At 31.9% G+C, this 15,540-nt stretch overlaps 1 protein-coding gene and 1 long non-coding RNA gene across 2 annotated transcripts in view; both read right to left on the bottom strand.

Moving 5' to 3' along the window:
* Positions 1-15,540, bottom strand: part of LOC127705711 (uncharacterized) — a 106,841-nt gene that overhangs the window by 81,761 nt on the left and 9,540 nt on the right. The window lies entirely within an intron of this gene.
* LOC127705733 (uncharacterized) lies at positions 11,486-13,589 on the bottom strand. The gene is made up of 2 exons (XR_007983964.1): positions 12,366-13,589; positions 11,486-11,814 (listed from the first exon to the last, which is right to left on the bottom strand). It is a non-coding gene; the product is annotated as an uncharacterized LOC127705733 (long non-coding RNA).

The following is a 15,540-nucleotide window of genomic DNA, read 5'->3' as shown; positions in this document are numbered from 1 at the left end:
GCAGAAAACAGCCCAAGGCCACCAATGGGTCTTCAACACAGCGAGAAAATCCCGCACCCGTAGGCGGGCTTCAGCTGGCCCCTAAACAAAATCGTGTACTAGGTCAGTGAAAATGGACGTCATACTAAACTCCGAAACATATAAACAAACTAAAATGGATATAATAGGTTAATTACAAATTAAGACGTTCATCTTTCTGAAAGTACTCGCAGTTACTGAAAATTAGTTCAAAGCATATACCAACCAAATAATACAAAAATCATTTATCAAAATCAAAAATAGCAATTAGTTCACATCATATAGGTTTAGTATATAAAATACGTCGTATACAGTCAGAAAAAAAAACATCTTGTGCAATGCCAAAATATAGATATCGACAGAATGTAGGTCGGTAAACGTTCATTAATATTCAGTTGTGTTTTAATCTATAATTGGTGACAAAATCAATATTTATACCGATAAAAACAATATGCAAAGATATGTGTATGTTTTAACCATTTCCTTACCTACAGACTTACTACTAAGCTTCTTATATCGACCGGGACTAACAGTCCACCAGCAGTGGTATCGACCCTTTGCTAGTACTTACAAATCACACATTTTCAAAATTCCGGCGCGTTAGGAATGTTCAAACCAAATTATTTGAAAGCCAGGGAAATATAAATACATCCTCGAGAAGGGAGATAAAAAGAGTAGCATAATTCATCTAAGGTCAAGTTTGCCTGATGGAATTTGAACCTTACTTTCTCAATTATTTTTAAGTTGTCAACGGGGATTTAAAAAAAGTATGTTATAAAGATAACGATATAAGATTAAGATGAAGATATTTTATTTTCCAAATTAGGTTTCCAGGGGAGCATACACAAATAACAAATATAATCTTTACAACATACAGTATATAGTACATGTCATGCATATTACAGTATACACCTAAACTATTGATACAGAGTGATACAGGCTATTATAGGTAAAATAAGAAACAAACATAAAGGTCACCAAATGTCAAGTCTATTCACAGCAAATAACATATACGGCCGCGGTAATAGGTATTAAGAATAGTTTAGGTGTTCCTATACTACAACAAGGGGTGGTGCTCAAGGAGCAGAGTTATTTACACAGTCCTTCTCGTGTCTGGAGCCACGCCATTGACAATTTAAAGAAATGAATTTAACAGCAGCAGTGATAATTGACTTATCTCCTATGTCGATAAGCCAAATCAATATATCCCGTCAGTGTATACTATCAAATAGGGGCAACTTTTGATGATTTATTGAAATAGATACATGCGGTCATCATTAAATTTAAAACATTTACTAGTAAATAGAAAATGATATTCATCCGCCACATCTTCAGAAATACATCGAGTACAAACTCTGTCTTTTTTGAAAGTACACTGATACCTTACGAATTTAATTCAAGTGGTGTTATTAAATTCTGAGCTTTGTTAAGCTTTATCTCTGTTCAAAGTTCCCAATAATAGAAATATATATGTCTCTTTCAAACTATAATATATTTTATAAGAAAATGACTGTACAAAGTCAGGAATATGATAGTTGTTATCCATTCGTTTGGTGTGTTTAAGCTTTTGATTTTGCTATTAATTAAAGGAATTTCCGTTTTGAATTTTCCTCGGAGTTCAGTATTTTTTTGTGATTTTTTTTTTCTTCAAAATTTGATTTAAATCTAACATAATGTCTAAGTTTACCATTTAAATACTAAAATACTTTCAGTACATGTATGCCCTATATCTTTAATTGTTTTCAGATTAGCTTTGAAGCTATTAATTTTATGATAAAGCTATATGATTGATTTCTGGGATAATTTCAAGAACTGACTTCATAGAGCAATACCAAGATGTATTTTTTTTCTAGAATGAAAAAAAATATGTGATGTTAAGCCCCAGTCACACTAGACTACGATCGCACCACGCTCACCGCGATCTTAAATAAATTAAGATCGTGGTGAGGTCGTGGTATGAGCGGCATGAAAATGTTAATTTTCGTTGACTTCACGATGATACTACGTCCTCATTACGCTTCTACAACGATCCTGCTACGATTATACAACGCTTTTTCTACGATTATCATGATTTTTCTACGCTCATCACGTTCTCACTATGACCATACCACGAGTTATCCGATTGCAACACGATCTTACCACGCTTCTACTGCGATTATAGCACGTTCTTACCGCGATTATACTACGTTCATACCGCGATCTTACTACGTTCTCAGCAATAACGTCAACATCGTGTTCCATATAAATACTGTTCCATTCCTTATATTTCTGATTAATACGTAGATTTCTCGGAAACAACACAGTCATGCCACGATCTTCAAAATTTGCATTTTTTTCACAGATCGTAGTGCGATCGTGGCCTAGTGTGACTGCGGTATTACGTAAGCATATGTGAGAACAGACATCTGTAATTTAGATTTTCCAAGCGATACTAATGTTTCAACAGCAAATTCTTAGGCAATTTATTATGAGCCTTCACAAAATTTCAATTCTGATCATTTTGAGCAAATGAAAATGACCTTGCTGCACTGAATGCAAAACATGATATTTATTATCATTTTAACACATTCATAATCAATTTTCATAAGTGAATTTTTGTTGAATATCAGAACCCTTGTTGTGTTGTGATTTACACTTAATCACCAATATTTACTATATTTTTCAAGCATGTTCAGTCTTGTTTGTTATTTTAAAAATTGAAACCGGTATGAATGACAGTGTCGAAAGCTTTTTGAAAATTAACATAGAAAGCATCAATAATTCCTTCCTTTGAATTCCGATATTTACCAAAAATACATTTGATAATAAAATATGTGATATGAGGTTCTATATACAAATAAAACATGTAACACGATTGCGTATAAGACAACTCTCTACAAGAGTGCAAATGACACAGAAATACAGAAATAAACAAACATAGGTCACCTTACGGCCTTCAGCAATGAACAAAACACATCCCGCATAGTCAGCAATAAAAGGCCACGAAATGACAAATGTTATACAATTAAAACGATAAAACTTACTAGTTTTTTGTAAAACTTATTGACATTCATGAATTAGATTATTATTTAATTAAAAAAATAATCAAACCTACTAATTCACTATTAGACAGTATCATCGCAAGCATTGTTATAAATAAATGTTCTCACAATTTCATGTTCTAAATAAGATATTTACACTTGATAACTGAAAGGTAACTATATTGGTTTTTTGTCCCAAAAAAATAACTGATATCCACTATGGAATTTCGTGATTTGTCTTTATGAAAAGAGACTATAAACCTTGGTGCGGACATCCTATATGAGACAAGCATCTGATAGAACATGTAAACATTGTGAATACATACTTAAATATTAAAATAAGACAGGAATAATTGCTTATCAAACAACAACCAGAAGCATAATGACGTAAAACATTTAATAAATTAAAAGGTCACTAACAATCAGCAAAATTCATATCGTATATTGAGCTGTATACTGGTATAGGCATCGACATTAAAGTTGTGACTAAAATGTATGACCAGTTATGGATATATGTTGCATAATTCATCATGGGACAGCTGCTCATTATGCATGTATGATTTTAAATGTTCTACAATAAAAATTGTATTTTGTACATAAAGTTATCAGTTGACCAAAAAGCTAACATTTGTCGACAGAGGTTAATGAAAATACATGAATTGGAATACAATAATATATTAGCTCATTTTAACCGCCTAAATGAACATTCCATGTATTTGCCCAAAACCGTAATAACAGTACCAAATATGATATTTCAAGAATCGTGAGTAAACGAAGCCAATACAGACATTAAAGAACCGTTTGTAAGGTCCATGAACTACTGGTAAAAACCATGATCAAATGAAAAGTACTAAGAGGGGGGGGGGCAAGGGGGGTTCCAATAACAGCAAAACAGTAAATTGATTTGGCTTAAAACACATAACAAGGAATTCAAAAGGGACAATAACAGATAACAGTAAATGAAATCTTAAAATCAGTCCGGTCAACATGGCCAAGGACCAATACAGTAGATCTTAATATATAACTGGTTGTATGGACCTAGGTAGGCTTTAACAGATACATATATATTCATTATAATTATGATCCTCATCAGGTATCCTTGGCCATATGTTTTCCTTTTTGTTATTTTAATAATTGATTTGAATTTAATATACATGTACGCATGGGAGTACAAGGAACATTATCCCCATATATACGTAAAATTCAAATTCGAACAATTCTTAATATTACAAAAAAGGAAAACATATGGCTAGGGATACCTGATGAGGATAGGCCTAGGTCCATACGACCTTAACAGAAACACCTTTTATATATATTGTGTACAAGTTTTGATTTTGTACAAATTATGATTTGAACCAAAAAATGTAAAAATTATAATTTTTATTTTTACTTTGTACAATTGTAATTTGTAAAAATACAAATTGTAATTTGTACAAAAAAATCCATGTACAAATTACAATTTGTAAAAATTTCTACTTAAATTCACTTCAAACTAAACAAAATTACTAGTTTCTGTTTTTGTTTAAGGAATACTTAAAAATCAAGAGCATTTGATAGATAAATTTTTGTGGTTTTCTTTTTTTTTAATTTTTCAAGAAAATGAAGCCAGTGACACATTATATTAATTTGATATTTAGAACATTATTTTCTAAAAAGCGATTTTCTCGTGGGGATTTTGTTATAGAAAAAAACATTTATACACACTATAGAATTTTTATTCAATGACCGCATAATAAACCTTAGTTCATGTAGTTACAAAACAAAAAATACCCAGATGGAGACAGGAAATGTAATGCATACAGTTAATTATGATAATATAATAGAAATTGGCTCAAGTGACTATTCTGATAGCAGAATAGAAATTGGTCTGAGTGACAATTTGGATGACACCAAGTGAACACCAATCATGCATCTAATATGAAATTATGGAATATGGAGAATTTGGGTACGGCATTGGAACAGCTGTTGGATTTTTAAAAGGATATTTTGTTGAGAAATTAAATTGAAGCTGTTAAAGACACATCTTTATTTGCAGCAACAGTTTCTGAGCTTCAACTTTCACTATGTGAAGCAGTTAAAAAGCTTTTAAAAAACTGGTGGTCAGGGTTCTCTTTCATTTGAATACAAAAAGGAGGAGTAGCACTTCTAAAATTGAATGCTAAAAGCAAAAGATGTTGTGTAATTTCCAAAGGCAATATTTCACTCACATGCTCAAACAAATTATTTTTGTATTTTGTAAATAATTATAAAAGGAGATGTGGTATGGTTGCCAATGAGACAACTCTTCAAAAGAGACAAAAAGACACAGAAATTAACAACTATAGCTCATCATACCGCCTTCGACTATGAGCAAACCCACACCGCATAGTCAGATATAAAAGGCCTTGAAATGACATACGATAAACAATCATCAAACGAGAAAACTAATAGCCTAATTTATCTACAAAATAATGAACGAAAAACTTAGCAACAAATAACAACTACTGAATTACAGGCTCCTGACTTGGAACAGGTACATACAGAGTGTGGCGGGGTTAAACATGTTAGTTGGCGTCCAACCCTCCCCTAACCTTGGACAGTGGTGTAACAGTACAACATAAGGTTTATTATGTGTTCATTGAATTAAAATTCTATACGGTGTACCAATGCTTTTTTTTATAACAAAATCCATACGATAAGTTATTGTAAAAGTTATAAGTGAATTTTAGTCAAATTTTGTACAAATTATAATTTGTAAGAAAAATGTGTACAAAAGTCAAAATACAAATATAATTTGTACAAATTATAATTTGTACAAAATTATACATCTAAAAACATGTTCACTGACAATGGAATTTATTACAAAGAATAATAATAATGTATACTGGAATGGTCCTGGACCCGACTGTTTTTAATATGTTTATGTGATGTACTGGAATCTTCTGCAAATACGTGACCTCCATATCACCAGTGGAAAGACCACAATAGATATAAGTAGATATGGTATGAGTGCCATGGGCAATGAGAAAACTCTCCATCTAAGTCACAATGTTCAATTATCTTCAATTTCTACTTAAGATTGGCTGTCAAAATGCTAACATTCCAATTTTCAATAACAGTTAACAGCAAATACAATCTCACAATAACAGATAACAATAAAAATAATAGTAACAGCTAACAAGGAATAAGACAATAACAGCTAACAGCAAATATATTTTCAGAATAACAGATAACAAAGAATTAAATTACCCCATAACAGCATAACAGTTAAACCCCTTGCCCCCCCCCCCCCCCCCTACTAAGAACAGACTGAACAAACATGATGATTACAGAAACTAAACATTGACAAATATAAACCACATAAACACTCAGGGGATTAAACTAAGTGCTCCTAAAAGAAGGAAGCTAATTTAATTTTGGATGTAACAAGTCTTCTGATTGGCTGCAAATTTCTTGTCTATCAGATCAGACATAATGTTGTCATGTGAAAGTGACGTCATCAAAGTGTTATCGTGATTTACTCCTTAAAAAATTACAAGGAATGACTGTAATATTTTTTTACGTTTATGAAGAAATAACATCAAAAACGCGGTGTACTCAGCTGAATAACCCGCATAGCTTTTCCTTAAATGAACTCTTCATAGATACCAGAATAACAGCTTTTCCCGACAGATGCACGTTTCATATGCAAATACTCATCAGTTACAGTAGGACAACCGGATGTGCCTTTTTGGCCAAAATGTGATTCGGCGGCGCTCAGTAGTCCTACGCCGAAAATTGGACTATTTTGCGTCGGCCGACGTCAACTGAAAAATGGCGCGCTTTTGTAATGTTTTTTCGTTCGTTTGCGGCAAAGTACCGACGATAAATATTGTTGATTGTAAGCAAATCTATATGAGAAAAATATATGAATTTACATATTATTTTCATTTTTGAACATTAAAATAAAAGGAAATCTCATTTTTTATATCTGAACATAGAATTTCGGATATTGATTTTCTGCACTGTAGGATAAAATGGCTATTTTAAAAATGGGAACAAAAAAATACCTATCCTTCGATTTTCTAAATATTTTTACATCATATTCTCGCTAGTTTTTGGCATCGAAATTCGTTTAGAACAGGAGTGTTCAAGCCAGGGCAAAAATTTGTTCCCATTTTAATGTAGAGGTCTCAATTTTTTATAGGTTTTTCCTTGCATGGTCAGTAGGTTTAGAAATTGAAAGAGTTTCTGTTTTTAAAGTAAATATTCATTCAATTCTCATGGAAAAGTTAATCAATAGATATTAACCCCTTTAAAAATGACAATATGTGTCAATAAATTGTAAAATAATAGATTTTTTTCGAAATTGAATAAGGCGCCATTTTCGTCTATTTTTCTATTACGTCAATTGGTCTGCTAAAATTATTAGCTGTTTCGAAAAAATCTCCGCCTCGATTTTTTTTATACTTTCATATAATTATCTTTGATACATAATGTATATGTTATGAAAAAATTAGGCACTTCTATCGAGTAGAAATGGAGAACGGTCATCTTTATTTTGTATGTTCCCACAATGGGGGCGTGGTCCTCCCTAAACCTGTTTTCTGAAGTACGCGATAGCTATTGTTCTCTCAAAAATAATTATCCACTAAAATGTATTGAAACACAACAAATATATTTAAAGACATCAATAAATTCTAACTGCTAGAGATTTTTGAAGCAGAATTGCCGGAATCTACCTCAACCGATGTTCTGTCAGTATATAGCCCAACGTTGTCAATTTCCGGCGCCGAAAATGTCAACGTAAATGTCATAAAAAATTGGATTCTTTACTTCTTTGTAGCAATTTTGTTTATCTGAATGCCAAGGAAGTCATGCGATATGTTGAATTCATATCAAAGTTATACCAAAACAGGCCGAGCTTGGTAAACTAACAGTTATAGGCCTACATCATCATGGGATTGATTTGTTGATATCGTACTTCGTTGATCCATATTTATTTCGTGAATATTGTTAGTATGTTAACGGCCGATGAGTTTGTAATGAGCATCTAACCTGAATAGGCCATAGAAAAGCTATCGTTTTTTTTTCTTCATAAGTTTCCTTTCGTTAATACAGTTATCGTTATGTGTTTTGTTTTGTTTCTTTTTTGAAAAGGGGGGGGGGGGGGTAATTTTGTCAGAGGCATGTGTCATTTTTAGGGGCTCATGATTCTTAATTTCTGGTTTGTAGTGTTGGTTTAAATTCTTCATGACTTTACTTTTTAAAAATTCAATGTGCAGTTTCTTAGGGCATTGATATACATGTATAATGACTATTAGACTAGTATTAATATATCTATGCATAGGGGGAGAACCATTTGCTATTCTAGCTAGGTGGTGGGAAGGGAATCCTGGTCTGTTCGCACTAGTACTTGTTCGCTCTGGGTCCTTTCGCCCTGTTCTTTTCTTTTATTTTGTCTTGTTTAATCACGAACATATATATATGTAGACAGATATACTGTTCCCAGGTTTAATGTAAATTAGTTGAATGAAATATGTAAAAGTTTGTTGACAATTTAGTGAATAAACTGCATAAGCCATAACGTGTGAGGTAGTAGGATTTTTTTTCTGTATTGACTTTTTATTTGCATCCATTGCTACACATGCTTTTCTTTCTAAATATATTTTCACTTTTGCATACTCACTGATGCAGAATATTCATTTTCAGCCTGTATTGTGTCATGTTATTTAGGGGCCTTTTATACATGTAGCTCACTATGGGTTACTGGTTCTGCTCATTGATGAAGGCTGTCAGAGACCTATACATATATTTATTAACATTTCCGTCATAAGGTATCTGGTGGAGAGTTGTCTCATTGGCAATCATACCCCCAACTTCTTATCTTTATATTGTCGGAACTGTAATCAAGTCTTAAGCAGGCAAACTGAAAGGGAACTGTAGTACCTTTAATAAATAACTACTTACAAAAAAAAATTACACATACAAACAAGAGGCTCTCAAAAGCCTGAATCGCTCACCTGTAATTTTTTGCTTAAATCTTTCATCAATGATTATTTTTGCTTTTCAATATATATTAATGAATGGCTTAAAACTTCCATTGAAATGTTCTTTGTATCTGTCATATTTTCTTCAAAAATCAAAGAAATGCATTTTACCCGTATGTTTCATTTTAGCCATAGTGGCTATGTTTCTTGATGTACAAGAAAATAAAATAAAAATTCATACTAGATACTCTGAAACTCATTCAGCCCAAGTTTGGCTGAAATTGATTCAGCAGTTTCAAAGAAGAAGATTTTTTAAAGTAAGCAAACTAAATGAACAAATTGTGAAAAAATTGATTTTAAAGGGCAATAACTCCTTAAGGGGACAATTAACAATTTTGGTCATACGAACTTATTTGTAGATCTTACCTTTGCTGAATATTTTTGCTGTTTACAGGAAGTACACCACTAATTCATGGCCCCATTGCTTTCTATGTTAAATTCCTCAATTTCAAGCAGACACAGCTCTTTTGTTTCAAGTTCAAATAAAGTGACACTCATTGCATGTCAAAGCAACACTTTATGGTGTCTTGTACTGGAAAAATCAACATACCTTTAATGGCATATAAGAAAGAACTGGTTCCCGGAACTTCGGATGTACCAAAACAGGTACTTCAGATCTGACATACAGGCAAAAAGTACCCTCTTTATAAATTTGGTGCAGTTTTTTTAATATTCAAAATTATAAGTCAAAAAGTGTTCTACAATGATCACCAGTCATTCAGCTTTCATTTGATACCAACAATACCTAAATATTCTACATATTTTGAAAGTTACACTCATGTGTAGGAACTATTTTGTGTTTAATATGTACTACTTTCTGGTATGTGCTTTCTGGCCGGGCCGAATTAGTGGTGTTACACCTACAGTTTATCTTTATCATTAATAATATTCAAGATAATAAACAAAATCTGCAAAATTTCCTTAAAATTACCAAATAAGTGGCAGCAATCCAACAATGGGTTGTTGGATTTATCTGAAAATTTCAGGGCTGACAGAGCTTGGCCTAATAAACATTATTACCTCGCATCAGATTAGCTCTAAATGCTTTGGTTTTTTAGATATAAGCCAAAAATTGCATTTTACCCCAACGTTCTATTTTAAGCCATGGCGGCCATGTTTTTTTACGAAACAGAAAATAAAACACAAACTTTATTCTAGATACCCTTAGAATCATTCAGCTTACGTTTGGTTGGAATTGGTGAAATAGTTTCAGAGAAGAAGATTTTTTAAAACATGATAAACAAATTGTGTAAAATTGTCCTTAAAGGGCAATAACTCCTTAAGGGGTCAATTGAAAATTTTGATCATACGAACTTATTTGTAGATCTTACCTTGCTGAACATTTTTGCTGTGCACAGTTTATCTTTATCATTAATAATATTCAACATAATAACCAAAAACTGCAAAATTTCCTTAAAATTATCAATTTAGTGGCAGCAACCCAACAATGGGTTATCAGATTCAACTGAAAATTTCAGGGCTGATAGAACTTTACCTAATGAACACTTTAATCACTGTCAGATTTGCTCTAAATGCTTTGGTTTTTGAGATATAAGCCAAAAACTGCATTTTACCCCTATATTCTATTTTCAGCCATGGCGGCCATGTTATTTGACGAAACAGTAAATAAAACACAAACTTTATTCTAGATACCCTAAGCATCATTCAGCTTAAGTTTGGTTGGAATTGGTTCAGTAGTTTCAGAGGAGAAGATGTTTGAAATAGTTTACACCAGACGGACGACGATGGATGCCAAGTGATGGCAAAAGCTAGCCGTTCCAAAGGAACGGTGAGCTAAAAATCTATGAAATATTCAAAGGATACGATTAAGCTAGCCATATGAAATACTTTTTTGTATGTTGTGCACCTCTTTTCTCCTTTCAGTGGCAGGGGCTATGTTATATGGTTGGCTGTATCATAACTTGTGATAGGATATAGTTATGCAGTGTTGAATGTCGGTCCCAATGGGACACAGATCCCCACCCCAAATTGAAAGGGATAAAATAATTAAATTATTTCACTCAATCTCAACAACAGGGCAAAAGTGAAGGAAATCAATCTATGCATACTAGATTATTTAAGTATGTGATATGTGATAAATATTCAAAAGTGAGATTATTTGATCAAATCTAGCCTTGTGATACAATTTCTTGAAAAAGTATTAAAGCAAAATTGAGTTCTTCAACAACATATGGGTAAATGTTTAATTTTTCATGAATAAAGTCCAATAATTCTGGAAAGGCAAAACTTGAATTCGCCAAAAGCGAAGTGAGCTTTCTGTAAATTACACTCATACAAAATAAAAGGGAAACATGCACTTGAGGCCAGAGGGAAGATATATTCAGTTGTCAAAAGTATAAATAAAACATATTGAATCTTATTAATTATATAACAGTGATATTGCTTTGATAAACAAATTCATGAAAACAACTGAGTCAATAATCTGAATTTTTTACTAAATATTGTAACATTTCACTTATGCACATTTTAATGTTGATGGGTCTCACATATTTAAAAATCCTCTTTTTACTACACTTTGGAGCCCATAGTCTGTGTAAGCTTCATTTATTTAATCCTGCATTAGTTCAACAAAAATGTCTGCTAATAATCACTTGAACCACCTGGGTTATTTGGTTGGGTTACCATTCTGTACATGAATATATCTCTCTTAATAAATTTCATATACATTTTGTAAATTGCTGATGATTCCAGGTATTAAATTTTTTATCCTCCAGTAAAATTATTCTTCTGACATGATGTGTTGTGTACTGAAAAAAAGAAAATATTTTGTTATTAAATTAAGTTTGTTAATTCAATCAAAACGTAATGAAGAATGATAATTATAATATATTGTATTTCATTGTTATGGCCATCTATGACCCCAATACAGTCTGCTTAAGTCATTCTCTTATCTGAAAAAAATGGACAAATTCATTGAAATACTTTTTTAATTTTAAATTACTGTACCCTTCATTCTTGAAATTAGGTTTTAAATCTAGATGAAACAATATTAACATTTATACAGCATAGATAATAGAATAAAATCTTTAAACTATTAAAAGTATACTATTTGGCCTTAAAGTCTGAATGATTCCTTGGCCTATATCCTTTAAATTTTAAGTTCTAGTCCCAATTTATTCCATTGGCAACTTCCATGTCTGACTGTTAAATGCAGAATATTTTCAGTCTGTTTCCTTATGAAAACTGTTTAAATACCATGTATATTATGTTTTTGTTTCATATTTGGGGGATTGAAATCATAGCACATTGTCAATTACCCACTTTTGTAACCCTAAACAGACAATTTTGGATTACTTACCCTTAATATATTGTAGTCCTATTGTTTTCTGTTAACAAAAATAATTTTGCTAACATCACTGGACATTCCATTTGATTACTGTTTTCTTGTTGTATGTACAGAATATCATACATGTATAAGTATTTTTGTTTGAATAAAAAGGTCCTCTGTTTTGAATTTTTGATCCATAGTGAACATCTTTCTCCATCCTGTAAATATAAAGCAAATTTACATACAAATACTATTAATGTATATATACTAAATTATTCAAAGCAAAATTAAACTTTGCATTGTAATTACAATCACGCATATATGTTCTAAACTTTATCATTGTAATACACTTTCATAACGAATTTTATCATTAAAACAAACGGATTGTTTTCTCTTACTTTTTATTGTATGTGCCATTTAATGCTTTTGAACCAATTCACGCTGAATGCACCGGACTGTATTAACTTATCAAATTATACTTTATAGCACATCCAAATGATTTAACTACAACTGTTATCGTTTAAATTTAAAAGTGTTCAATATTTTGTACTTTATTATGTCTTTTTAACTGTTTTATTTGAGCGCCACTAATGAGTCTTTAGTAGACAAAACGCATGTCTACCATATTCATTATTTAGCCTGGAATTCATGATGAGTTTAATAACAGACTCATAAACTCAGAAAATATTTAGCTAGTTTTCAATAGTTTGTGTAGTTGTATATTGTCGGTCGTGGCACATTTAGCTAGGTCTTTTAGTAGAGGATTTGAAATCGTAGTTACGCCCTACATTTCGAACAAAACTTTATTTTTCAAACAATATAAATGAATATACAGTATCTAGTTTTCCTGGTTATTAAATTGATGAAATAAACAGACAGCTGTTTCTTAAATATGTATTTTTTAAGTACGCCTGCCAATATTATGTCAGATTTATAATAGACAGATAAACGTGCTCCATCACCCACGACAAACTTATTTTAAGTATTCCTGAATATTTTGCATTTTGAGCTGTTTTGTTCGTTTCTTATAATACAACAGGGCTCGATTGCTTGAGGATCGAGTGCTGTTTTACAAATTTGTTTTTCGATCATTATTTGTACTTAAATTAGGCCGTTAGTTTTCTCGTTAGACTTTTTCTACATTTGTCATTTCGGAGCCTTTTATAGCTGACTACAATGGACTGTGTTCGTTGTTGAAGGCAGTACGGTGGCCTATAGTTGTTAATTTCTATGTCAATTGGTCTCTTGTGGAGAGTTATCTCATTGGCAATAATAACATATATTTTTATATGTAAAAAGACCATGCAATATTATATATCAATTTGTCTAGATATGTTATGTAAACTGTATACCTAACATCTTGTCAGAAAAAAAAAAACTAAATGACGTAGTTGCAATCACTTTTTATTCTATAATAAGAAACGAACAAGACTTTACGACAAAAGGGATGATTTCAGCTTCCCAATTGTGAACCTTTCATTTTTATGTAGCAACATTCCAGCAGCGAATATATATATATATATAATATGTAATCGTTTCTACATGAAAACAAATATTTTTAATGCTGAATACTTACCCCTTTTATAACCTTTGACCAAAAGGGTCTCATTTGTCAGTAAAATGCGAGCTGGAATATGTTATGACATGTTAACCGTTAAAGAGATATACATTGGCACGGATTTGATCATGGCATCTTCCTTTCAAGTGGTGTCTAATTCAACGTCTAAAATGCTTGTGGACTTGGCATAATATACTTTTTAAAGTCTAACTGACACAACTCGTTAGCATGTGTTTACTATTGAATTGTAAAGTGCAAGAGTAGCCATAATTCTGTACCGAGTAAACCATTGCCATCTATATTTGTGTTGTATAGATCTGATGTTGTGTATGTATCCATATATACAAACAATTACAGGTCGACATTCGACATTCCATGTTGAGCAAACAATAATGTGAATATTTCTTTTTGGATAGCATTTCATTTTTGGGTTCTCTTCGCGGACCTCGTTTAAACTTTGTCGAAATTTTAAAAAAAAATCAGAGACAACTAATTTGGATTGAAACAACGAAACCTTAAAGTGCTGGGTGTAAATACAAGGATAAAAATAATATATATATATATATGTACATTTTCGGAAATATACAGTTTAATTGTACTGGCTACGAAACCCGAAGAAAGCTCGCAAAGCCTCGGTTTTTGTCCAGTTCGAAAGATAAAAAAAATAAATCATATATTTTCCGACAATGTATGTATATATTGTATATCCAGTTATCTCCCGTTTACCAAAAAAACAAAACAAACAGTCACATTTCTGTACAAAACATTAAATAAGGCGTATAACGTAAAAACATACGCTGTATTCCTTATCTCATTAAATATAATAATATCAGGTGAATAAGCAAGATATACATATTAACAATTGATTTTATCTAATACGGGAGATATAAAGATAGACATTAAAGACATAGTGTACAATGTAGTCTCGATACCCTTTTGGATTAATAAAATTATAAACAGTGCATTGCTGTGATTTTTATAGGACGAGAGAGTTTGATTACTATACATATCTTATGGCTAAGCTCTGCTTACACGGATCTAACAATATGCCGTTTTTCTTTCTGTTTTTAAAACCTTTTGGGATCATTAGCTTTGACGTAATAGTACGCACCTTTAAATCTGTGGGCAGGAACGTCATTGGCTGCGTATGCATGATGTAATACTAACCAGCACAGAAATAAGGAGGGATTGTGGTCAGATCCTTATAAACAAATTTAAACATAAATACAGGGTCTGTTTTGTTGTTAATCCTATGAGGGACGATGTAGTATGATACAAACGCAGCATGTTGAAAACCAAATGTGTACACAGTATTTTGTTAGACATCTATTATTATGACTAACCAACTTAACGATCCCAAAACGAGAGCATCTAGTTTTATCAGAATCACATGTTACAGCTTGTTTAGCTTGCAAACCTTGTTAGAATATTTTTTTAAATTCCTTATATTTTCAAGCTTTATCTATTTAATCAAAAGTTATCATAACTCAGTTGTGGATACTATACGTTTCGGTACCTATGCATTTTCACGGTCATTTTTGATGCGATTCTCATCAACTTAAAATTCACTTGAACTGGTGCATCTCTAGAACCATCACGATTTGAAGTCAGGGTTAACTTATACGTCATTTGGTCTCTGGTAGAGAG

This window comes from Mytilus californianus, unplaced genomic scaffold (genome assembly GCF_021869535.1).
Source record: "Mytilus californianus isolate M0D057914Y unplaced genomic scaffold, xbMytCali1.0.p SCAF_6, whole genome shotgun sequence".
Lineage (NCBI taxonomy): Eukaryota > Metazoa > Mollusca > Bivalvia > Mytilida > Mytilidae > Mytilus > Mytilus californianus.
Note: the sequence above shows the minus strand (reverse complement) of the source record. Positions and strands in the feature narration are given on the sequence as shown.